This window comes from Theobroma cacao, chromosome 4 (assembly GCF_053813885.1).
Source record: "Theobroma cacao isolate CCN51 chromosome 4, ASM5381388v1, whole genome shotgun sequence".
NCBI classification, from domain to species: Eukaryota; Viridiplantae; Streptophyta; class Magnoliopsida; order Malvales; family Malvaceae; genus Theobroma; species Theobroma cacao.
This window is the reverse complement of record NC_142642.1, coordinates 26,044,198-26,069,795: the sequence shown is the minus strand read 5'-3', so window position 1 is coordinate 26,069,795 and position 25,598 is coordinate 26,044,198. Positions and strand designations below refer to the sequence as shown.

The 25,598-nt window shown below is 36.3% G+C and overlaps 1 pseudogene; it reads right to left on the bottom strand.

Annotated features, from left to right (window-relative positions):
- Positions 1-12,580: 12,580 nt before the first annotated feature.
- Positions 12,581-15,753, bottom strand: LOC18601687 (receptor-like protein kinase FERONIA pseudogene; annotated as a pseudogene).
- Between the last annotated feature and the right edge of the window lie 9,845 nt (positions 15,754-25,598).

Here is a 25,598-nt window from a genome sequence, read left to right as displayed (position 1 = left end):
TTTACTTCATACTATCAATTTTATAATCTCAATAAAAGAAACAAATGAAAGTGAAAAATGAGCAACACAAAAGTAATATATTTTATTGAATATAATAAAATAAGATTAACTAATAAATTTGAAATGTTTACTTATTTTATACGTAGAATACACTGGGTAGAAGTGATATCATGTACAAATATCATATTCATACGTGCCTTTATTTTTTTTATTAAGTATAATATTTGAGATTGGGAACTAGAAACCAACTCTTTAATTGGGAGAACATACACTAATATTAAGTGCTAATTCTATCTTTTATCTAATTACGTTTCATTTTATTAACTATATTTAAATTCTCAAGAACCTTAGCTGATTATATCAAAAATAATATGACTAATATCAACAAAAAAATATTTAATTAATCTTAATTTGTAATATATAAATAATATTGTGTGAATGATTTTTTATTGATATTAGAATATATAAGATATGTAGAAACAAGTATAAAAATTTTTAAAATTTTAAAATTATTGAAATAAAAAAATTTTCCCATACGACAACTCGTGGAAAAAATTGTAGTAAAAATAATAACCATTAAAATCATTTAAATAATGCTTGAAAGATCTATCGGGTCAGATGTATTTATGGGCTAGGTTGGATCTATCGGTTTTCCTTTCTAAATGCAAAATTAAGCTTCAAACAGGCTTGTCCCTTGGGTACCTCTACTATTGATTCAATTTTAATTGTTACTAATTTGTTTCCGTTCAAAAACAATAGTTTGTTTTGTGTTTATGTTCAATTAAATTTTTATACTAAGGTTGTTTAACTAAAAGTATATATAGGTCATCCGCTTGCCTAAACCCCCTAGGTTGACGTGATTTCTTTAGGTTTAAACTTGAGTCTAGTTCAACTTAAAAATTTTAAGCACAATATTTAAAAAAATTTAAAAAAGCTTTTATTCTTTTATTGTGGTCCATCAAGCTTTTATACTTTTATTTTAAGTTAAATAAGATTTTATATTTTTATTTTCAGTTAAATAAGTCTTTATAATTAACAGTTAACTTAATTAAAATATTACTTATCATTTTATGTTACTTGAAATTGACGTGGAACTAACGTAGCATATTAATATTTCATAATAGATGATAACATAATATCTTGATATGGTATGATGACATAGTTATATCGAATTTTTTACTCTTCACATCAACATCATATGGATATAAAATGATAATAAATATTTTGATTAGCAATAATTAATAAGGATTTATTTAACCTAAAATAAAAGTATAAATACTTGAGTAAATGTAATAAAAAATAAAAATTAATTTTTATTTAATATTCATTTACAAATTAATATTTCATTATAAAAATATTTTTTAATATTTTAACAATAAATATATATATATAACACATTTTTCAAAAAAAATAAATATAAAATAAATGAAAGGTCAAGTTTAAGTGCAAGCCTAAGTTTTTATAGTGTTATCTTAGTCTACACTTCTCTATTTAATTAACAATAAATGAAGCCAAAAATTGGTGAAGACGTTTCAAAAATTCATATAATCTTGAATTTTGAGATACCATGTCCATGATAATTAGTCAAAACTTCAATTCTTTTCAACTTTTACCAATTGGGAAGAAGTAACCAAGTTTCTTAGTTTCACGATACATTCACGTGCCACTTGAGATAACGATGACAAAAACAATATATTTATTTAAAAAATTATCTTGTATATCGTATTTAAATTTAATAAATAAATTTAAAAATTTATTATGTATTCATTAAGTTATATTCAAAGAATTTATAAATTAACATATACAGTACTAAATAGACTTGTAATAACATTTTAAGTTTATCTGTAGAATTAAAATTTCCATTGTATATAATAATAATAATAATAATAATAATAATGATGATGATGATGATGATAAATATTATTGGCCAACTTGAATGGAACATATAGTTTATGCTCCTAAAAATAATAATAAAGAGAAAAGAGCTAATGCTTATTAGTTAAACACCAAATGCGAATTAATTAAATTCATTAACTATAATATATTATATGCTAAATTAATAATCTAGACATCCAAGAAGTGATCAGATCATGATATGATAAAAATGATATAAAAACCAAAATATAATTCATACGATTTATAGTAATATGCAAACTATATAACACCAATTTTTTAATCTCAATTACTTCCTTAATCCTGTCCGCAAATTGATTACTTCCTTAACTCAAAAATCCGATGTTAGAAATAAAAAAAGTTCTAAGCATTTGCTGGGTAATATCCATAGTCATGAAGTACTTTGCGTTTCTGTAGTTTGTCTCCACGAGAAATAAAGAAGGGAATGAACTTTTTAGCTTTAAACTTTCATGTTTCTCGTCCTCACACCATTACCAGAAGTTAAAGCAAATCAATAATCAAACATACTGCCAGGCTTCTAGAGCGGAGTTTTTAGTAAAGTCTGCTGTTTGTAGAGCTGACATGTTCATGGCATGGTGGTGAATTGTGGTTCTTTTCTCGATTCCAGTAAATACTGCCAGGTCTCTCTTACATGGTGGTCTGTTCTTTTGTGTATGCATCTAGTTTTACTGTTTTATATAGCTGCTTTGGGGTTATGGTCTATATGTTCATTATGTTTTGGAAGTTTTTTTGTTCTAGAATCCTCTGTTTGCTTTATCTTTAGGGTCTTTGAGACCTTTTTTTTCCTTTGCCTCTCCTTGTGCACTTTTTTTTTTCAATTTAAAAAATTCTTTTACGTAACAAAATAAATAAATAAATAAATAAAGCAATCAAACATAAATTTGGAATATTTAGTTTTCCTTAGGTTAATTTTAGTTAACGCTGTCCATAAAACGATACCCAACCAATAATTAAAATTTAAGAAGATTTTGGATTCCAATCTTGACATAGATAAAATAAGATTTATGAGATATAATAAAAGAATATTATCTCTCTTTTGTATAGTCTAAAATTATGTAATAAAAATTTTATTTCAAGCTCTTTGGTTTGTCCTTTTTTGTCTTACGCGATCTCTTGCTTTATATAAACTATTAATTTGATCTTTCATAATTAACAGGTATCCCTTTATATTTGCTTCTTGAATAAAGAATTCAATTATTGGGGGAGGACCATTTTAATCAAACAAAAGCTGGAAAGCAAAAAGGAAAGAAAGGTGTTAAGCGTATGATACATAATAAATCAAAGTGAAAAGCAAATGTGCTAAAGTACGAGGACATATTATAGAGGAAGATGGTAATGTCTTCCCTTAGTCTTGGTCTTGGTCTTCTTGGCCCATCCGTCAAGTCTGGGACCAATCGGTATAAAAGGCTGCAGAGAGATGCTCCATTTTGGAGAGTTGAGTGGCGGAATTCTTGGTGGATAATATGTTTAATGGCACTGGGCTGTGGGAATTAAGGGGAACTGTCGTTACCTGTGTTTCTGGGAACTATGTAATTAAATGTACTGGAACACAAGGATGGTTGAGACCAATCCGGTGGCTTCTGCTGCTAGCCACAGGATGGGTGTTGGCTGTGTATAGCGTTTTCGTGTTTTTTGGACAAGGGAGGGTATGCATGACTCAGTCTTGTGCCCGTTCCCTTAGGCTAAAGACTTGATCAGGCATCTGGTATCCTTGTTTTACATCAATGAAATATTCTACCTTCCAAGTAAAAATAAAATGGCTCGTAGCTATACATATACATATATATAGCTCAATAATCTTAATACCTCTTTTATAAAGAAAAACATTCCAAACTTTAGTTCAGGTTTAGGAATCTGAATTTCAGGGATCAGATAAAGTAAAAGACAGAAATTAATTGCTAAGAGAAACTAATGAAATCATTAGTACAAGAACACAAGAAGAAGAAAAGAACAATAAAAAACTAATGAAGGAGATTTGACTTGAGATCTTTTTGGATAATTATTGACTAATTGATTCTTTAGTCAACGGCATAACCAATGTAATTGATTTCTTAAACCATGCATAATCCATGTCTTTACCTTAGGTAGCCACTTATTGCAAATATTTCTTTCCTTGTTATCACCATCACCACTTGTATTTAAGCACACTGTGCCTCATGAATAAAATCATCAGATAGAGTATTCAAACTCTTCATGGAATCAGAGCAGAGGTTGCAGACAACCTAAGCTATATCTAGATGGCTAATAGGGGTGAGGTAGAAGCAGACAAGGGTAATGGAAATTTGGTGCCGACTACAGTCACTTCAAACAACACTGTAGTTGACGTCAAATCACCTTACTATCTGCACTCCTCTGATCACCCTGGTCTAATTTTCGTTACTCATCCCCTAAGTGAAATAGGGAAAAACTATTTCACTTGGAAATGCAATTTTATGAATGCTTTTCAATCCAAGAATAAAGCAGAGTTCGTGGATGGGTCAATCCCAAAACCAAAAATTAGTTCTCCTGAATTTCGAGATTGGGTGCAGTGTAATGCAACGGTATTATTTTGGTTGATTAACGCTCTCTCCAGGGAATTGCAAGGGGGAGTCATACATGCAGAGACTGTTAATAAGGTATGGACTGACCTTAAAGAAAGGTTCATTCAGGGAATTGCTCCCAGAGTTTCTGAACTCAAATGAGCAATCGCATTTTTAAGACGAGAAACGGTTCCAATTTCCACTTACTATGGAAAATTAAAATCATTATGGAATGAAATCCAAACTTTTCAACCCTTAACAGTTTGTAGTTGTGGAAAGTGTACTTGTGGTGTAGCTAGACAGATGCAAGAAATGCTATAAGAAGAAAAGCTATTCGATTTTCTGATGGGCTTGGATGACAACTACAGGATTGTGCGTTCACAAATCCTCAGCATTGAATCGTTGCCTAGCGTTGGGCGTGCCTACACGATTGTAGCCCAAGAAGAAAAACAAGAGGATATTACAGTAGCATGGGTTGGAGTGACGAAAACGGCAGCCCTATTGACCAAAAATCAAATCGTCGGTGGAATGAGAAGGCATGGCACCGGCAATCGAAATGAGCGACGTGGTGAATAGCAAAGGCCACATCCCAGATGCTCTTATTGCGACAAATCGAGCCACACCTATGAGTCATGTTTTGAAATTATAGGCGACCCACCTGATTGGCAACAAAGACCGAAGGCCAAAGGAGAATCGTGCAGTGATTGGGTGGCCAGAACACCTGTTGGGGACGTTGGGGGACAAGCACGTGCTTTTGTGGCAAGGTCAAATGATGTTCAATTGAACAGATAGGTTCATCTTCTTTTGGGCCAGCTTCCTCTTCTTCCAAAAGAACAGGAGATTCCACTTTAATTCCTAGATTGACTCAGGCCTAGATGTAACAATTAATGGATCTTTTGAACCAGCGACTTGTCCAAACCAACTTTAGTAATGGGCCAGTTGCAAACATCGCCTCCAATGCTAATTTCTCTGGTAACTTTCTTGGAAAAAGGACGACTCATGGGTAATTGATACTGGGGCCACAAACCATATCACTCATCAAATTGATGGTCTATGAGATATGGTCGAAATCCTAAAATTCCATCAGTTCAAATTCCGAATGGTCACACTGTACCAGTTCATGCTTTAGGCCGAATAAATCTTGGGCAAAGCCTGACTTTAGAACGAGTTCTTAGCGTACCAGAGTTTTGTTTTAACTTATTATCTGTAAGCAAAATAACTTGTGACTTGAACTGTCTTCTAATTTTTGGATCTGATTTTTTTGTAATACAAGACTTGCTCTCGAAGAAGCTAATTGGAGTGGGTAGAGTGCGAAATGGATTATATTATTTAGAGCCAACAAGAACAAGCAAAACAGTTCTGACTAAAGACAAAGACACCACAACTCTATGGCATTATCGGTTAAGGCACATTCCATTGTAGTGCCTCTCAATGGTTCCAAACTTGGCTATCACTTATATAAAAAGGACAATTTTCTTTGTGATGCTTGTTGTAAAGCAAAACAAACTAGGTTGCCTTTTCCAAGTCGTAAGAATAAAAGTTCACAAGCTTTCGATTTGATTCACTATGATATTTGGGGTCCTTATCACATCGCATCCTTTTTAGGAGCGCATTATTTTCTATCAATTGTTGATGATTACAGCCGAGCAACATGGGTGTTTCTTATGAAACATAAATCAGAAACAAAGAGTTTTCTGCTTTATTTCTTCCAACAGGTCAAACACAGTTTAATGCACAAGTCAAGATATTACAAACAGATAATGGATTGGAGTTCGATCATGAGGATTTGGCGAATCACTATGTTGAGTATGGGATGGAGAGACAGACAAGCTGCACGAACACACCTCAACAAAATGGAGTGGTTGAACGGAAGCATCGCCATCTTTTAGAAATAGCACGTGCACTTCAATTCCAAGCCAACCTTCCCATCAACTTTTGGGGCGAATGTATACTCACAGCAACTTATCTAATCAATCGCATGCCACTTTCAGTCATAGAAAATCAGACCCCATATGAGAAATTATTTGAAAATCTCTATCATATGATCATCTTGGAACATTTGGATGTCTTTGTTATGGGCATATCAACAAACCACGTGACAAGTTTGCTCCTAGTAGCCGATCGGGTGTCTTTGTTGGGTACCCCACGAGACAGAAAGGGTATCGCATATATGACCTTGAAAGCAAGAAAATATTCATTTCTCGAGATGTACAGTTTTGAAAGGAAATATTTCCTTTTGCCAAGATAGATAAGGAAACCAATGATTCAATTGCAAAAAAGACACATCACGTGCAAATTAATCCACCTATGTCATTTGATGAGCCACATGATCACCTAAGTCCCACACAACAGGAGCTGCAGGATCATAAGCAGGAACTTGGGGTAGTACAAAATCCTGATATTACATCTATACCAGTAAAGTCAACATCATCAGGCCAACAAGAAGACAGCCAACTTACAGAATGTCTTTCATTGATTGAGCCAAGAATGGAAATGAAAGAACAACACGATGCACTCCATGCTAAGCAACAGCGACAAGTTTCAAAAATTCTTTTTGGTTACGATTATACTTTGCTTGCCTCACTTGCTCCTACTTCGCACTCTACACCTCCTTCCACCAACTCAACAGTATATCCTCTATCACACAATATTTCTTACACGTCTTTCGACCAACTCAATAGTATATCCTCTATCACACAATATTTCTTACTCCAAATTTTCTAGAGCTCATAGTGTGTTTCTAGCGGCCATCTCTGCTATCGATGAGCCTAAATCATTTTTTCACGCAGTTAAATTACAACACTAACGAGATGCTATGGAGAAAGAAATATCGGCATTAGAGAGGCAAACAACACTTGGATTCTCACATCTTTGCCTCTAAGAAAACGAGCTATAGATTCCAAATGGGTGTACAAAATTAAATACAACCTAGATGGATCAGTGGAACGTTATAAAGCACGGTTAGTGGCCAAAGGGTATACTCAGATTGAAGGGATATACTTTCATGAGACTTTTGCCCCAATTGCAAAATTAGTCACTGTCCGCTGTCTTCTAGCAATTGCTTCGGTACATCATTGGGAGTTGCATCAGTTGGATGTCAATAATGCATTCTTACATGGGGATTTGGAAGAAGAAATTTATATGAAAATACCTTAGGGTTTTGTCAAAAAAGGGGAGCAACGAGTATGTCGTTTTATGAAATCTTTCTATGGACTTCACCAAGCGTCACGAAATTGGTATCAAAAGCTTACTAATTCTTTACTGGCTATTGGTTTAACACAATCTCATGCCGATCATTCTCTGTTTACAAGTTCTGCCAAAGAATCATTTATTGCAGTGTTAGTTTATATTGATGAAATCATAGTAATAGGGAATGACACTCAAAATCTCTCAACTAAAAACTCATTTGGATCGTGAATTTTGCATCAAAGACTTAGGCAAGTTAAAATACTTTTTGGGAATTATGGAAGCACGATCGCCATCTGGAATTGTCTTAAATCAACGAAAATGTGTGCTTGACATATTGACAGATAGCGGACTTATTGGGTACAAACCCGCGGCATCACCTATGGACTAACAAATCAAGTTATATCTTGATCCAGGCCCACTTTGTTCAGACCCAAGACAATATAGGAGATTGATAGGTAGATTGTTATACCTCACCATCACTCGACTTGATATTAGTTTTGTTGTCCATATATTAAGTCAATTCCTGCACTGTCCGCGTTAGACACATTTTGATGTAGCCTTATGGGTAGTACGATATCTAAAAGGAGCACTAAGTCAAGGTTTATTATTGCCTAGTCATAACCAATTGACACTTCGAGCCTATTGTGATGTAGACTGGGCGGGCTGTCCAACAACACGAAAATCAACCACTGGGTACATCATTTTTCTTGGCTCATCACCCATTTCATGGTGATCCAAGAAACAATCAATAGTTTCTTGATCATTCACAGAAGCAGAATATAGAGCCATGGCTACTACAGCAAGTGAGATTGTGTGGCTCCTAAGATTATTGGACAATCTGCGCATTTCTCATCCAACACCAATTTCATTATTTTGTGATAATTAGGGTGCAATTCATATCGTAGCAAATCCAATTTTCATGAACGCACCAAACATATCGAAATAGATTGTCACTTTATCAGACAGCATGTTCAGTGAAAGATCCTTGTTCCTAAGTCGATTTCAACACACTTTCAATTAGCAGACATTTTCACCAAGGCTCTTGGACGAAATCGATTCCATGATCTGTTGGCCAAGTTGGGCATTACCAATTTACATGCTCCAACTTGAGGGGGAGTAATGAAAGAGATTTGACTTGAGATCTTTTTGGATAATCATTGACTAATTGATTCCTTAGTCAACAACATAACCAATGTAATTGATTTCTTAAACTGTGGCATAATCCATGCCTTTACCTTAGGCAACCACTTATTGTAAATATATATTTCCTTGTTATCACCATCACCATTTGTATTTAAGCACACCATGCCTCATGAATAAAATCATCAGATAGAGTATTCAAACTCTTCAAAACAAAACCTACTAACAAAGATAGATACAAAGGTGGAAAATAGGTCCAAACTCCAAGTTGCATAGCGATTCTAGTCCGACCATCAACAATAACTAAATTTAAGATAAGGACCCTAATTTACGGATTAACAGCGGCAGTGGCGAAGTCAACAAGAATTAAGCCGAGTGCTGAAATAACAATAATATAGAATGTGAATTTTTAATATAAGATTAACAATTTCTTTATTGCAATTTTGAATTTTTTTTCTTATTATACTCCTCTTTAAATTCTTCCCACTTGCTGAAGAAAGAAAAAAGAAATTATTGAAAATATCTGGAGTGGCTTAAATTTATAGTAATGACATTTAGATGTAGTGAATTTGGACGTCAAAAAATGGTTGATCGAACCAAAATCTGGAGACAAAAAATCCTTACCAAACGATATCATTATTAGTAAACTGATACAACTGTAGGGGTAATTTAATTTCTTTCCATTCATACTTGTTTGGCCTAATTACCTGTTGGGATTAGCCCTGCAGCCAAATGAGATTGGTTAAGGCTTGATTCCAATCATGCAACAGAATCATTCATATTGAATGATTAGAGGTTTTTCTTCATCAATAAGACATCAATTATAATGAGTTATAAGTTTAATTGGATGAAATCCATGAGAATAATATGCCTTGCAAGGAAATTGTAATGGGTTGTAGTTATGAGATTCCTATGCATTAAAGCATAATCTCAAAAATGTTCCTGGTAAATGTATCATTAAGACTAGACATCAGTGATGCTTAGAGACTGGTATATTCTATGTTCCTTATTTTGGAAGTAAGCAATTGATCTCATAGATTGAAGAATAGAGATACTTGGAACCAGATTATAGGTGCTTGCTTGGGAGAGCAAGTTCACTGAACATGACTCGCCATGAGAAGTGCATTTGGTAATACACTCTAGTGTCCATCCAACACTTCTCATGTGTCAGTCGTGTAAATACTCCCTAAACTTGAGATACCAGGTTGTCTTATGTGTGGAGTGCTATACTTTGATTTCATCCCTACGGTTGCCTAACCAAGGATGCCAAAACAGGATGCTTTTGGGTATAGTATGAAGCATGTGACGGCAAATGAGTGGTCAAGATAGGAATCATTACCTCAAGTGTTTTAGATGACATATCCTATCAATTCTTGGTTAACATTAGCTTATTGAAGTCCTTGGCCAAGGCGACATAAAGATAATGAAAAAGGTTTCATAACTCTTTATAAAGCTAATGCTATAATTGCAAGAACAAATATGAAGTTCAATAAGAGCAGACATTGTACCAAGCTCTTATCATCTTCGGGATATATGATGAGGGAATGAATTACACTGATAGGCTGCACACTGAAAGGTTGTCAAATAACCCTTTGACTCTCCCAACAATTGGGTGGCCATGATGCGTTGCTAGATGCCAATCTTTATCTATGGAATTGATTATAAATTAATTGATTGAAATTTATATTAATCAATTAAGTCATTAATCAATTCCATTGCCAACATGTTGAGAACTTAATGGGTCACACACAATAATTGCATTTGAATTAAATTGGAAAAGTGACGATTTAAGTTAGACTTAAATCACATGCTAGGTAATTAACTTCTATAAACTTAATTAAAAGAGTTTAATTAAGTTTTTGGCATAATTATAAATAGTTATAATTACAAGGCCTTGATTGCAAAATATAAAGGAAATTAATTTTGATTTTAATTTTCAATGACTTAATTAAAAGAGTTTAACTAAGTAATGGGCCCAATATTATAATGTGTTATAATATTGAGGGCTTAATTATAAAATTGAAGTTATTTTAACCTAACTATATAAGTCACATTTTAACTATTTTCCATATGAGAGTTTTTCACAATTGAGGAAAACGTGGTTTTTGTCAAAAAAAGAAAAACATTTTCTTTCTTTGCCACCACTCCCTTTGTGTGAAAGATAAAATTGCTTATGAAGCAATTTTCAAGAGAAGTTCGGCTAAAATTGTGAAAAAGAAGAAAATGGCAATTGTTGTCTTCTTTGCCAGTACAAAGTATAGTTAAAAACTCTTTCCTTTGTTGAAGGTTCAAGTGCAATCGTGTGTACTACCATTGGAGGCCAAACACTTGATTGGCTAGGGTTTTTGCTCCTTGTGGTGTTTACGGGATTACTTTGAAAAGTGCTATCGTGATTACGAAATTACATGACAAGGTAACTTCTAAACAATAATTTATTTTGTACTTTTATATGTTAAATATCACTAAAATGATCCATGGGTGAAAGCATGTCTTGGTTGTTTAGTTATAAAATTTTTAATTTTCTTTTCATTGCGTATTTTGATGATACCATCCATAATCAAACCCATCATTACCGTCACACTTCTAATAACGACAGGAATCATGCTGCAGGAAAAGTAAACTCGCATAAAAGCACACAAAGATGAAAGGGACATAACGCACAGAAGGAGCATCCAAAAGCAGGCAGGACATAGAGTTGATATTGACGGTTCCCCGCTACCGTAGGGACTTAACCTTGTTGCAGTCGGCCGCAAGAGTATAGGTTCCTACAGTCAGCGTTACCTCCGTTGGCAATACAATTTCCGTATGCAGTTGGGCAATTATTTTGAGCTGGTCTATTACGATTGGGCGTGCCACCAGTTACTGTGCCGCTACCACCCTGGAGGATTCTGATAACGTTTGAACTGATCGGCAAGTCCAACTCCAGCTCCAAATCTTGTGCAATTCGGCATTCGTCAAGGCGGCCATTGCGCTGATAAGTGGTGTTACTCTTCACTAGAAGCGCAGCTCTACAACTATTCGATTTCAGGAGTATTATCATCAACACAAACGCCAGATAAATTTCTCCTTTTTTCTTCTGATCAAACCCCATCTTTTCTTTCTTTCTTTCTTTCTTTTTCCCTACCTCTCTCACTTGGCAAAGTCACGTAATTTACAGATCAAGAGCTAAGGGAGAGAGAAGTATGGAAATTATGGCCACCTTATATGGACCAAATTAATATTTTATTCATCCAAGAATGAGAAAATAATCCATCAATCGATGTATGATAACATAAGCATCCAAGAAGTAGGAATTCCACGAAATGACATAAAAACCAAGACAATGATTGAGAAGATTGCAAGTTTAATGCTCATTTTATTATTATAAGATATTTCAAAATAATATTTATTTTTAAAAGATATAAAATATTTTTTTCAATATTGTCTTTCATTAATTAATCTCTTTTAGTTTTTACAACTTTTAAGAATTATAAAATAAATAACAAAATACCTCATTCCTAAATTTTTGTGTTTTTAGAAAGTAAACATTTTATTTAAAATAGGAGTAAACTCTAATTAAGATTACAATTCAATAAAATTTTGGTTGGTATTCTGCAGTTTTGCATAACAAGTCTATCAACTTTAACTTGATTCCATCTCTCTTTTCTGACCCGATCTCTTTCCAAAACTAATAATAATAAGAATAGTAAATATATTGCCATCTTTTCTAAGTTAAAGCTGGAAAGCCAAAAGGAAAGGAATGACTTCCTTAGTCTTCGGTTTTTCTTTTTTTTTTTTCAATCAAAGTCGATATATTACGTATCAAAAAAGCTGATTCATAAGCAGTCAATAGCAAAAAGCCAAACTATTAAAAAAGGAAAGGGGAGGAGACAGTCCACACATCGTGAACTGCTCATACCTAAAGCAATTTGACCACCTTACAGTAAGATACTTCCTTCGTACACACATTATCAAATCAAAAACATTTAACATCCTCTCCTAGGAATATAAATATCATACCCTAATACTATCATACCCCACATTAAACAAAATGGGGTTGTTTTCTTTCACCAGAAATTCAACCCAATAACAGACTCAACATAGTGCTGTCTTCCTGTATGCATCAATGAAAATAAAACCTGCCTCTCGTACTTCCTTTCTTATGTCAACCCTAAAATGCTAAAGATCATAACATAAAGCTCAACAAACTGATATGAAACAGAGATGTAAAAAGAAACACCAACAGCTCCAGATATCACCAACTAGTCATCACAATTCTTTTGGGCTAATGGTACTTGAGAATATGTCATAAGACAAAGAACTGCCCGAATCGTGAACGGGATTAGGAGCTGCAATAACATTAGAACCTAAAGTATCAACATCGATGTCACGAGCAAGGGGGAACAATATATCCTGGTAGCTATGTTCACCAGCAGGATTGATCTTCTCTTTTCCAGCATCAGCAGTCTCTTGTAACTCCAGCGCAAATCCTAGCTTTTCCATTACATCATTCATCAGTGGCCTATTGACTCCCGCTTCTTGTATGCAACTTTCTGCAATTTCTACAAACACCTTAAAACACTCTGGAGATATCTTTCCCCTTAGTCGTGGATCAATGATTTGATAAAGAGTTCCATCAGCAATGCATTTTTTAACCCAATGAGCTAGATTCACTTGATCAACTGCCAATTTTTGATCCAGAGCCTTCCTTGCGCATAATACTTCAAATAGTACTACACCAAATGAATAAACATCTGATTTTTCAGTTAATGCATGCCCCCGAGCATACTCAGGATCTAAGTATCCCCACGTGCCCTTTACTCCAGTATTGACCACGTCAATTTTGGGGTCCATCTTAGACAACCCAAAATCGGAAACTTTAGCACTAAATTTCTCATCCAGGAGAATGTTGCTTGTCTTCACATCACGATGAATTATAGTATATTTCACTTCTGTATGAAGGTAGTTCAATCCAATAGCTGCCCCATGGCATATCTTGAGTCTTTGCTTCCATGTTAGAGGATCATTTTTGGTGTCATATAGGTGATCACGTAGAGTACCATTGATCATGTAATCGTACACCAGGATCATCTCAGAATTGTCATTGCAATATCCAATCAGGGAGACCAAATGGATGTGCCGAAGCTGGGAGAGCATCTCAATCTCAGTCTTGAACTCCCTTGCACCTTGTCTAGACAAAGGATTCAAGCGCTTGATGGCAGCTATTGTTTCACCATTATCCAAGAAACCTTTGTATACATTGCCAAAACCACCTACCCCAATAATCAAAGCTTCATGGAAGTCACTAGTTGCAGCTTTGATCTCATCTAGCGAAAAGTGACGGCACAATTCATCAGGCAATGATGAGGATTTTGCCCAAAATGATTTCCTTTTGTAAGGATCCATCCAGCAGCAAAACCTTGATCCTTTACAGTAGGCACCATACCAGTGCATCTTTCTGTGTCGCCAAACAATGATACAACATAATAAAACTAGTATAATTAACAAGCCTATCCCACATCCACCAATTGAAAAGAGCAATTTCCTCTTTGTGTTGGACTTCTTTGCTTTCGGACTTGATTCCTCATTGCCAGCGGGTGGGGCCTGTGGCGCAGGATTCGGTCCAGCAAGATTGCCACCAGAGTTGTTCAGTTTGAAGACTTCAAGTCCATTCAGGAAACCATCTGCATAAGCACTAAATAAATTTTTAGGATGTAGAGCTATGAAGAGGGTATACTCACTTTTATCTCCAGTGTTCCCAATCATCACCACATAGTCTTTATACATTGGTCTCCCTTTACCACCAGAAGCTTCCATCACATCAAATGCTGCCTCTGCGGTCTTATTATCTATGTAGATGCTAAATCGCCTATCACTCACAGTTTCTACATATGGATCAAATTCACAGAAATGGAGTCTAACAAGATACCTGAATCCAGAATCAACGGGTAACCTCCATGTTAAATTGTACAACAAGTTCTCTGTTCTGTTGCTTCCCATTGATCTAGCTGTTCTATACACATCATCTGGTGCAGTGTATTGTGGTATGATAGAATAATCAAGTTTAATACTCGTGTTACTGGCTACAACGCCAGCTGGCACCAGATAAAAGTAGTCATCATACCAGTTTCTGTACATGCCAGTATCGTTCACGGCGGGGATTGAGTTGCCCCCAATGTTCAATCGATGAACATTCTCAAGTGCTGTGTAGTTATTAATCTGGAACTGTGCTTCTTGACCTATGAAAGGAAGGCCTTGATCATCTAAACGAGAGTAGTAGAGGTTGGTTGGCATTGAAACAACCTCGATTCCATTGATAAAAGCATAAGACATGCTCATAGAAGGAGTAAAAGTTACAGTGAGGCTTTGATTCTGCTCCAAGTTTACACAGAACTCTTTAAAAAATGATGCTTCCCCTAAATACTGAGCAGTAAGAGAAGCACTGAAGTTATTGAGTAGTGAATAAGACCCTACCTTGACAGAGAAAAAGTTTTTAGACCTGTCAAAGCCTTGGTACTGAGCAGGATAGAAATGAAGTCTGATAAATTTTTGTCCAGCAGTAACTGGAAACACGTAGGTGAATTGGGATATAGATATTCTTGCAGTCAAGTAAGGGACTCTAAGGATGGAGCTGCTTTGGGAGAGGGCGGTGGCAGATACTGATTTGCTAGAAGATTCTTCAATGAGAGCCACCTTTGAGTCCTTGTCCCCTGTCCATTTACGACCACCTGGCACTGCTGAATTGCCTGAAGTTGAGGAGCCACAGTCTAGAGCAATATTATCAGGTGGGGTGTAAATTTGTGCACAAATGGCAACATGCTGAAGCGAAAAGAAGAGGGAGAGGGTAGCGATAATAATTGAAAGGTCTCTCATGGAAGACAAGACGGATTAACAGTACTATTACGCTAATCTTTCCTCGAAATATTGAAGCAGGGGGGCATAAGTCTTAAATTTTGGAGTAAGTGCCTACTTTTGCAAATAAAGCCTAGGATTATGATTCTGTTCGCGTAAATCTACATTGTCTAGAATATTTGGCAAGGCCTAGACGTGTTTCACCACCCAACCTATCGTGTGGAAAAAGAAGATTGATACTTAAGGTAAATAAAGTAGTGTGAATCTGCAAAAGATGTTCTCATTGATCAATTAACTTGATGATGGGGCCGAGCAGCCTTGCCCCACCTCTTTTTCTAAAGATTTCACCCCTCTTTACTCCATTTCTTTTTAAGCCTCAAGCCTTGTTTCTTTATGCTTTTATCATTCCAATAATTCAGTTCATTTTACGTAAGAGCAGCACGATGCAATCCAATCACTCTGAAAAGCTGTGCTTTCCCTTATAAGAGCAAGTAGAGTTAACCAAAGAAGAAAACTGTGTGATAGGGTTCTTTATCTCTTATTAGAATAAGCATATTTGCTACTAGTTTAAGCAAATACTCACCAAGCTAATTTATTTTCCAGCCTAGCTATTTCTAAAGAAGTTCAGATAAATTTGTGCATCAGAGGAACATAGATAAATTTATCGTTTGTATATCTTTTTTTGACAATTACAGTGTAGTGTCTAGAAATTATGCTTCAAATAGAACTCATAATTTGTATTATTATTACTTTGGGTTGGTGAGAATCTTTCTATCAGATCTCTTACTATTTGCTATTAATATAAAAAAGAAAGAGAAAATCGTGAGAAATGACCTTCATAGGAAGGTGACTTTAAATATGACCGTCTCTATAATTTTAACTGTTTTTAGCCAATTTTTAGCACGACTTGACAAGAATACTCTTTAATCCAATTAATCCAAGTGAAGGCCCGTCTTAGTTTCTTTCTTTCTGCTCTCTCACCATTCAGCTTAAAATTTCAAAATTAAATCTCGATTTAGATTTAGCTATCCCTCCGTCCAGTTCTCCAACACCATCGAGGTCTACATCAGCAGCCAACTTTCTCACGATCCCAAAGTACAAAGATGACATCAAGGTATTTGTTATGAGTTCTTGCATTTATTTAAGGTTATTCATAGAACGAAAAAGTTAACGGGTAAATTATATGAGTTTGGAAACTTAAATCTATCCAGGGGTAGTGAAATCAATCAATTTTATAGGCGATGCGTGAATATTTATTAGGCATTGAGTCACTGGATATTAGGGTGTGTGATTGGATATTAGGAATCGTTACCTGTTTATTTGGCATTAGGTGCCTAAATATTTGTTGAGCATTGCGTGAGTTCTTTATAGGCATTACGTGACTGAATATATGTTGAGCGTTGCGTGACAAGTATTACGTGACTGAATATTACCTGACTGAATATTTGTTGAGCATTGCGTGAGTTCTTTATAGGCATTACGTGACTTAATATTTATTGATCGTTATGTGACAGGCGTTACGTGACTGAATATTAGTTGAGCATTGCGTGACTTGTTTGTAGGCATTGTGTGACTTTAGCTACCTAATGCTGAAGGTGATTATCTACTGATTCTGCCATCTTAATAACAAATTGTGTAAAATTAGAAGAGAAATAGGCTAAAGCTGTTTGGTAAACTGTTTAACAAATTAAATTATATAAGTTGTAATTTCGTTAAAATTACCATAAAAGGATATTGAGTGTCATATTTAATAACCTAATAAGCTCTAATGTAATTCTTAAAGTTTATATATAATTTCAGACTTGTATAGTAGCAATAGTATTAGATTTTGGTTAGTCTACCATGATGCTTAAATTAAAAAAAAAAAGAAAAGAGGAAGCGATAACGAATTTTTTGGAAAAGAGAAAAGAGGTAACATTAAAATCCTTTTTGATTAGTGAAAAAGAGACAAAACCTTTAAGCTATTTTTTATTAAGAATTTCTTTGAAAATGATGTTTGGCCTAGCTTTTGCTTTTAAGAGATAGATAAGATGAAAGGGCAGGCCGAATAGGTACTTAATAACCAATTCAGCCCTCATTCATTACACTGATATGGGTGTAGAAAATGAAGAGTCAGCTTTCATGCCTATAAATAAAGGGAACCATTAACCATTTGAATCAAATTCAATTATCTTAAGTAATCTCAGATAATTGAAAAATGACATCTAGAGATCCAAGAGTCGAGAAGGGGAAAGAGGCAGCCTCCGAAGAGAAAGAGGTGCCTTTGAGTGTGAGGGACCAGTTGCACATATTCCAGCAGGAGATGCAAGTCATCATCGACAACTCGATGCAAAGGACTTTTGACTTGGAGGCTGCCATCCCAAGCAACGAAAAGATTCTTGCTGAGATAGAGTACAAAGTAGATGAACTTATGAAGAAATGAACTAAGGTTTATTTTTTTTGTATCATCTCCTTGTATTTTTGGGGGGTCTTTTTAATAAAATTTATAACAATTTTTATTTTCATTTAGCACATATTTTCTTGAGTTATTTGCTTCGTTTAAGTTATATTATGCTGAACAACTTTGTGAGTGGATGTTAGGCATTGGGTGACCTATTATTAGGTATTGGGAGAGTGGGTTATACGCGGTGCATGAATTGTATAATGCATATCTTCTGTTGAGTCATTGCGTGAGTGGTTTGTATGTATATGGAATAGAGTACCTATGGTGACGTATTGTTATGTATTGCATGATGTTGGGCCAGTACATGACTGTTTAAGTTGGCATAACAATAGTGGATATTAAGAATCGATTGACTTATTATTAGGTATTGCGAGACTAGTGGTGCGTGACTTGTGCAATTCACCTCTTGTTTTGAGGCTTATTATTCATTGAGTGACTTATTCTTAGGTGTTGCGAGCCTAGCGGTGCGTGACTGACTTGTGCAATTCATTTGTTGTTTTGAGGCTTTTGTTTAGTAGTTTTTTAGGCAATGCGTGACTGGTTTTTATATATTACGTTACTTGTTGTAGCGAAAGTGGTGGCGTGTGACTTGTGCAATTCATATGTTTTTTTGAGGCTTTTGTTCAGTAGTTTTTTAGGCTTGTGTAACTGGTTTTTATATATTGCGTGACATGTTGTTATGTTTTGCGAAAGTGGTGCATGTGACTTGTGCAATTCATATGTTGTTTTGAGGCTTTTGTTTAGTAGTTTTTTAGGCTTGCGTGATTGGTTTTTATATATTACGTGACCTGTTGTTATATATTGCGAGAGCAGTGGCGCGTGACTTGTGTAATTCGCCTCTTGTTTAGGGGCATTTGTTCACTAGTTGTTAGGCATTGCATTAATGTGTATTAGACATTGCGACACTTAATTTCTGTTAAATTTCTACGGCCGGCCAAATGTGACTTAGGCATTACGTAAGTGGTTTCTATGCATTGAGGGGCTATTTTTAATAAATTGACTGATCGTGACACTTATTTTCTGTTAAATTTCAGCGGCTTACCAAATGTGAAGCTTATGATTACATACGGTGGTCATTGGGTCGATGACATTTACAAAGGTGGTGAGACACGAATGAGGGGTGTTGGAAGTGATTTGTCATTTTCGGGACTAGTGAAGCTGGTTGAAGAGGGTGTTGGGGTCAAGTCACATAATAATGAAATTGAGCTACATGCATCGCTTAGCCATGTTGCAGGGGTTTTGCACGCAGTTATCAGGGATGATGAAGATGTAGCAAGTATTTTGTGAGATGAGAGGGTAGTTGTTGTGTTTGTGACAGTTAAGGTAGGAAATGCAAACGATATTCCACATGAGCATGGTATCCAATATAGTAATCACTAAGAACAGAATGTTAATTATTCTGACATACCACACCATGCATTTCCTAACAAACAATCATGGCAATCAAGTTTAATGAATCCTCATGAGTTTTAGCAGCCCGACGCACACATGAGGTGTTTGCAAATGATGTCTGCACAATTCCAATAGGAATGTTCATCGAACGAAATACTTGGTACTTTGCAACAAACACAACTGTCGCTCGAAAATGCATTGGGTCCATTGTCATTAGCAAACGCCACTATGATGGTTGTGAGTGATGGCAATGCATCTGATCAGATTGAAGATAATGTTGAAGAGGACAACATGGAGGATCGGAACGATGAATTGCGTGATGACTGTGAAGATGATTACATTGATGAACATGAAGACCGTTCAGAGGACGATAGGGTTGAGCAGACTGACATTCCTGATTGCAATAATACAGATGGCGGTACAAGTCATACCATAACTATTGTGTTAGAAGAGCTTGAGTTGGACGACCATGGCAGAACTGTTGAATTAGAAGATGTTAAGGGTGCAGACCCTATTTATGAGAACGCCATCGCACTTGAGAACGACATTCGTTCGCCTGATGACAGTGATAAAGAGAGGGTAAATATAGTGGTATCTCGTCAATGGATTATTCCCGAGTTAGATATGATATCATTCCAAATAGTTGGGAGTGAGGAATCCAGATCAATGGACAACCACTTACATCGCGAAAAAGTGTTTCCATCGAAGGCTGAATTGAAACAAGCTTTGAGCATGTTGGCACTAAAAGAGCATGTTGGCACTAAAAGAGCATTTTGAGTTTAGAGTTAAAAAGTCATGTCACGCTTGTTTTGAGGTTGGTTGTAAGGATAAGGCATGCAAGTTTGCTTTGCGTGCAACGAAGTTGCCTAAGGGAGAATATTGGTAACTTCGGATGTTGCAGAAGGTACACACATATATTGTCGATGGTTTACAATGTGGGTACCGAACTGCGAGCGCGAAGGTAATTGGTGAACTTATCTTCGATAGGGTGTAAGGAAATTATGTAACCCCATTGAGACCAAAAGAAATAATGGAAGAGATAAATCGCAAGTGGGGATTGCAATGCCTATATGGTAAGGCTTGGCAAGCAAAAGAGTATGCGAAGAGTCTTGTGTTCGGTTCGTCGGAAGAGTTATTCCAACTCCTCCCCTCATATTTCCATATGTTGGAATGTGAAAATCCCGGTACTGTCACGTGTGTCGCTACTGATGGGGAACAATGATTCAAATATTGTTTCTAGGCGTTCGGGTCATGTATTCGGGGGTTCAGTGCTGTAATACGACCTGTAGTCGCTATCGATGCCACACATCTGAAAGACAAATTCAAGGGTATTCTGTTTGTGGCAGTATGCAAAGGTGTGAATGAGCAAATATATCCACTTGCATTTAGCATTGGCCACGTCGAAGCCAAATAGTCTTGGTCGTGGTTTCTTAACCAATTGCGTCGTGCAATTGGTTGTCTTGAAATGCAATGTTCATTTCTAATCAGCATCTTAGCATTAAGAATGCAATTGAGAAAGTGTACAAAGACGCTCATCACGGTCTATGCAATTACCACTTAGGGAAAAATGTTAAAAACAAGTTCAAGCGCGAAGATGTTGCAGTGATTTTCACCATGGCCGCCAACTGCTATAAGGTCGTCCATTTTGATAGACATATGAATAAGCTGAAACAGCTTTCTAAACCTGCTTATGACAGCCTTATGAGATTAGGCCCTAAGAGATGGGCATGTGCACGGTCACCAGTAAGGCGATACAAGCTAATGACATCCAACACTGCGGAGTGTATTAACTCTTGCTTGAGGCATGTAAGAAAAATGCCAATAACGGTGTTGATCGAGTGCATCAGAGGCATGTTTCAACGTGGGTTCCATGACCGGCACAATGAGGCATTGAATTTGACCACACCCCTCAACCCTTGGGCTACCGATCTGTTGAACAGATGGTTTAATGAAGCATGTCACTTTTCCATACAAGCAATCGATCGAGTGGAGTTTCAAGTTATAGGCGGGAGTAAGGACAAAGTGGTGAACCTCTCCACCAAGGAATGTTCATGCGGTGAGTTCCATTCCGATCTGCTCCCCTGCATGCATGCCATGAGGGCAATAAGGTATGAGCAATCATGTTTTGTTATATTGTGCATGATGAATTGAATTTTTCCATTGTTCACCAACTGTGATTTCATTGCCTTGGTAGTAAGTGCAAATGTGTAGCCATTGAATTCTGCTCGAACTATTACAAGACTCGATCTTGGGCGGAGGGATATGCGGTTCCCATTCGCCCGATTGGGCATCCCAATGAGTGGGACATCCTTGATGACGTTCAACAAATTATCGTTTTGCTATGAAGTTGGCGAGGTCAAGCTAGAAGACCTAGGAGGAAAAGGATTCCATCAGCTGGGGAAGGCAGCGGACGATGTAGATGTTCACAATGCAAGAGCTATGGTCATAATAGACAAAATTACCAGACTCTATTTGCAGCTCCACCAACAAACGGGGAAACATCATCTGCTCAACCCACGGCTCGAAGACGATGACCTAAGGCATGTGCAATTTGCAGACAACTTGGGCACACACGAAACCGTTATCCAATGTGGACTATAAACTCTGATAACGTTATAGGTGTCCTACCTGAAGATAGTGGCCCTTCAAACGTCAATTGTTAAGGATTGTTTCGAACTGGCCATTGATATTTGCATTCAATGATATTATTTCAACTTGAGTTTGACAGAGTTTGATAGAGTCTGCAGTTGATATTTGCAACACATGATGTTGTAGCAGCTGTGACTAGAACAACGAAGCAAAATGACTACTGCGATTAGAGGACAAGCACATCTAAAACAAAAGATGTTGTAGTAGCTGTGACCAGTACAACGAAGCAAACTGAGTGCAGTGACTAGGGGACAAGCAAATCCATAACACAATATGTCTCTCTCAAAGTGGATGGAACTTGTATGAAAGAGCAAATTGAACTTTCTGGTTGGGGAATGAAAAGTTAGATACACAAGATGTCTATATGGATGACAAAACCTTCAAGTCCAATGGTGGGGACAGTGGAACTAGTTAGGGAACAATGGAGGAAGAATGTGAAAAACCTTATGCTAGTGATGCACTGCCACGGTCTTGTTGGGGAACAAAAGATGTCATTCCTTCGAAAACCTTGGACGATTTTTCCAAATCTAGTGGCTAAGAAAAACAAAAGTCACTATAATGTTATGAAGGTTGAGGCTCTCTTGATGAGTCAAATCAACTAGCAAGTTCAAATGGCTGGGATACACCAAATGGTTTGGGTAGCACTCAAAGTGAAAAACAGCATCAGTCACGTGACAGTGTAGGGGCTCACGTCGTTGGGCTTCAGATGCTAGTAAGAAGAATCGTCCTCTGAAGTCAGCTGGACTCATGAATGATGATTCCAGTATGGCTAAAATGAACACTGCTCCAACACAAAGATTAGACATGTTTACTTTTGAGCAAGAAGGTATATTATAAGGTGTTTTGAAGTCACCTTACTATGAAAGTTATTTCCCATAATTTTCAATTATAAATATATCGATGAGGAAAGACTTTTAAGGATCTTTGAGGTGAAAAAGCATGAAAATTGAAGTTACTTTAAGAAAGTTATGGAAGTTTCAAGGGATGGCTTCCATGCAATATGGAAAATATTTATTGAGGAAGAAGGATGGGAAGAAGAAGAAGAAGTTGCTGGAAGTAAGGAAAAAGTGCTGGAAAAAATTAGATATTTATCTTATAGTTGACTACAGTTCCCCTTATTTACAAAGATGCCATTGCATAATTGGATCATCAAATTCCAATTATGGTATTTAGCCCATTTGTTGGATCATCAAATTCATTGTACTCCTTAATAATTTGTTTTTCTTTGTAAACCATTAGATAAAGTACAAAATATTTAATAATATTTGTGTGATTGATTTTGACATCTTGCATCATATTTTTGCCAACAAAATGATGTATAATAATCGTAATAGTTGTTCTAATGTCGACCGTTGTAATAAAAAAACATAAGGGTATGAGATAGCTTCCAACCGTTTTTTTCATATTCCAGTCTTCCCAATATCTATCGATAGCTGCGGTTTCATCTTCCAACCGTTCTAAACTTAGTTTAAGGGTGAAGAGAAGTTGAACCACAAAAGTTGAACCGTCTTGCATTGTCTTAAGCAATGGCCGCATCTTTGAGCATACCCAATGTCCGTGGCGATGGCAACCAAAGTATGGGTGATGATGAATACTCTACCCTATGATCAAGGAAGAAATGGAAACTAGATCTTCAATTGCCTACTGCATCAATTAGTTTATCAATTAAACCAAGTAATGATCTGTGCTCTCCCTTACAATTTAGGGACATATCACATGGTGGTAGGTATTGGGTAATAGAGAATGCCATGATATCGTGCGGGAAAGTGGTAGATTGGGAAAGCTTAAAGGAAAACATATACCTTTAGGGTGACTTATTTTCGTTTTTCGACATGGGTAAACTTAAGGGTCTAAGTACCTTTTCATATTTTGATTATAGCTCGACTCTTGTTAGGGAATTTTACTTCAGCATTCGCCAAAGTGAAAACGAATTTGAAAATCCTAGAGATTTTGACCCATTTGTTTTGAACGTGTTTTTGGGAGGAATAAAGTTTACAGTGACTCCTTTTGATATTGGGAAGCTCCTGAGAATAAAGTATACATACAGACAATACAAACCTCCCCCATCATATGACCCGTTCCGTATGTGAGCCCAGGTGACAGGCAGAAGAGAACCATACACCAGAGAGTCATGTTCTGCTCGTCATTTGAATTCTGTATCAGATAGGCTGGTACATAATTTTCTGGCATCCACATTACAGGGAAGGATCAGTCATTTAAGACATGTTAACACTAAGGATCTGTGGATGATGGAAACGATTTGAAGCTAGTTTGTCGTTAATATTGTAGAATATATGATCATGAGAATGAGACAAGTTGCCATGCGGGAAGAAACGACCCTTCTATACAGGAACATCATATCGGCTCTAGTTAAGAAGAAAGGGATATGGAGCAATAGGTATCTAGCTGATTGGACCAGTCGCAGGCCTCGTACTCTCTTCTTTCGATGGCTCGTGAAAAGGGGATATGACTTGAGTCTTGATGAGCCATTGAACTCTGTCGAAGGCAGCCTAGTTCATTCTACCCATGATACTCCATTCAAACAACTGTCTAGAGTTCCTGTTTCCAATGATATGATGTATAATATGCTTCTAAGGATTGATGAGAAACTCAGTAATCAAACTGCTATAATGCAGGAATTGGAATTGAGGATACAAAATGTTGAGAATCTTCTAATGCAAAAAACAGATGCAACTGTTCAGGTAGCAAGAGTGCGACAGAATTGATTGTCCTCAAATGCGTTTCTCCGACATTAACCTCAGAGAAAAAGGAAGTCAGTTGTCATTGGTTTTGGCTGAGTCAACCATACCAGATGAACATTCATATTTGAGAGTTGTTTGTATAACTGGATTATGGATATTGTAGTCTGTATTTCTCATAATTGACTTGTGGTATTTTGTTTTCTTTAAATTCCCTCAACAAGTGCTTTAACTTTCATCTAGTTGAGGGTTTAGGGTGTTCAACTCGATATTTTGTTATGATGGTGCTTGGGGTTAAGTTCTAGTTTGATATTGTCCATGATAATTGGCTTACCCTTATTTGAAGAACATGACACACAATAGGTGAGTCACGCGATGCAAGCTTAACTAGTCACACGATCTCATATCATCTAGTCACACGATTCAATAAGAATTTGTAACACCACTCCATATATACTACTCATGCGACTCCACATCAACTAGTAACGCAATTCCATGATATCCAGTCACACGACTCCATTTTCTACTCACGCGATTTTAGAATAAAAACTCACTCCATTCCATAATAACTAGTAACGCCACTCCACATATATTACTCGCGCGAGTCAATACCAATGAGTGACGTGATTCCACAAAAAGTCATGTCATGCGCTTCCATATTAACTAGTAACGCCACTCCATATTTACTACTAATGGGAGTCAATATCAAATGCTCACGCGATTCTAAATCTTAACGGTTCACGCGATCTATATTTACTACTCACACGATTCCATGTGGATTAGTGACGCGATTCCATATTAACTACCGACGTGATTCAAAAT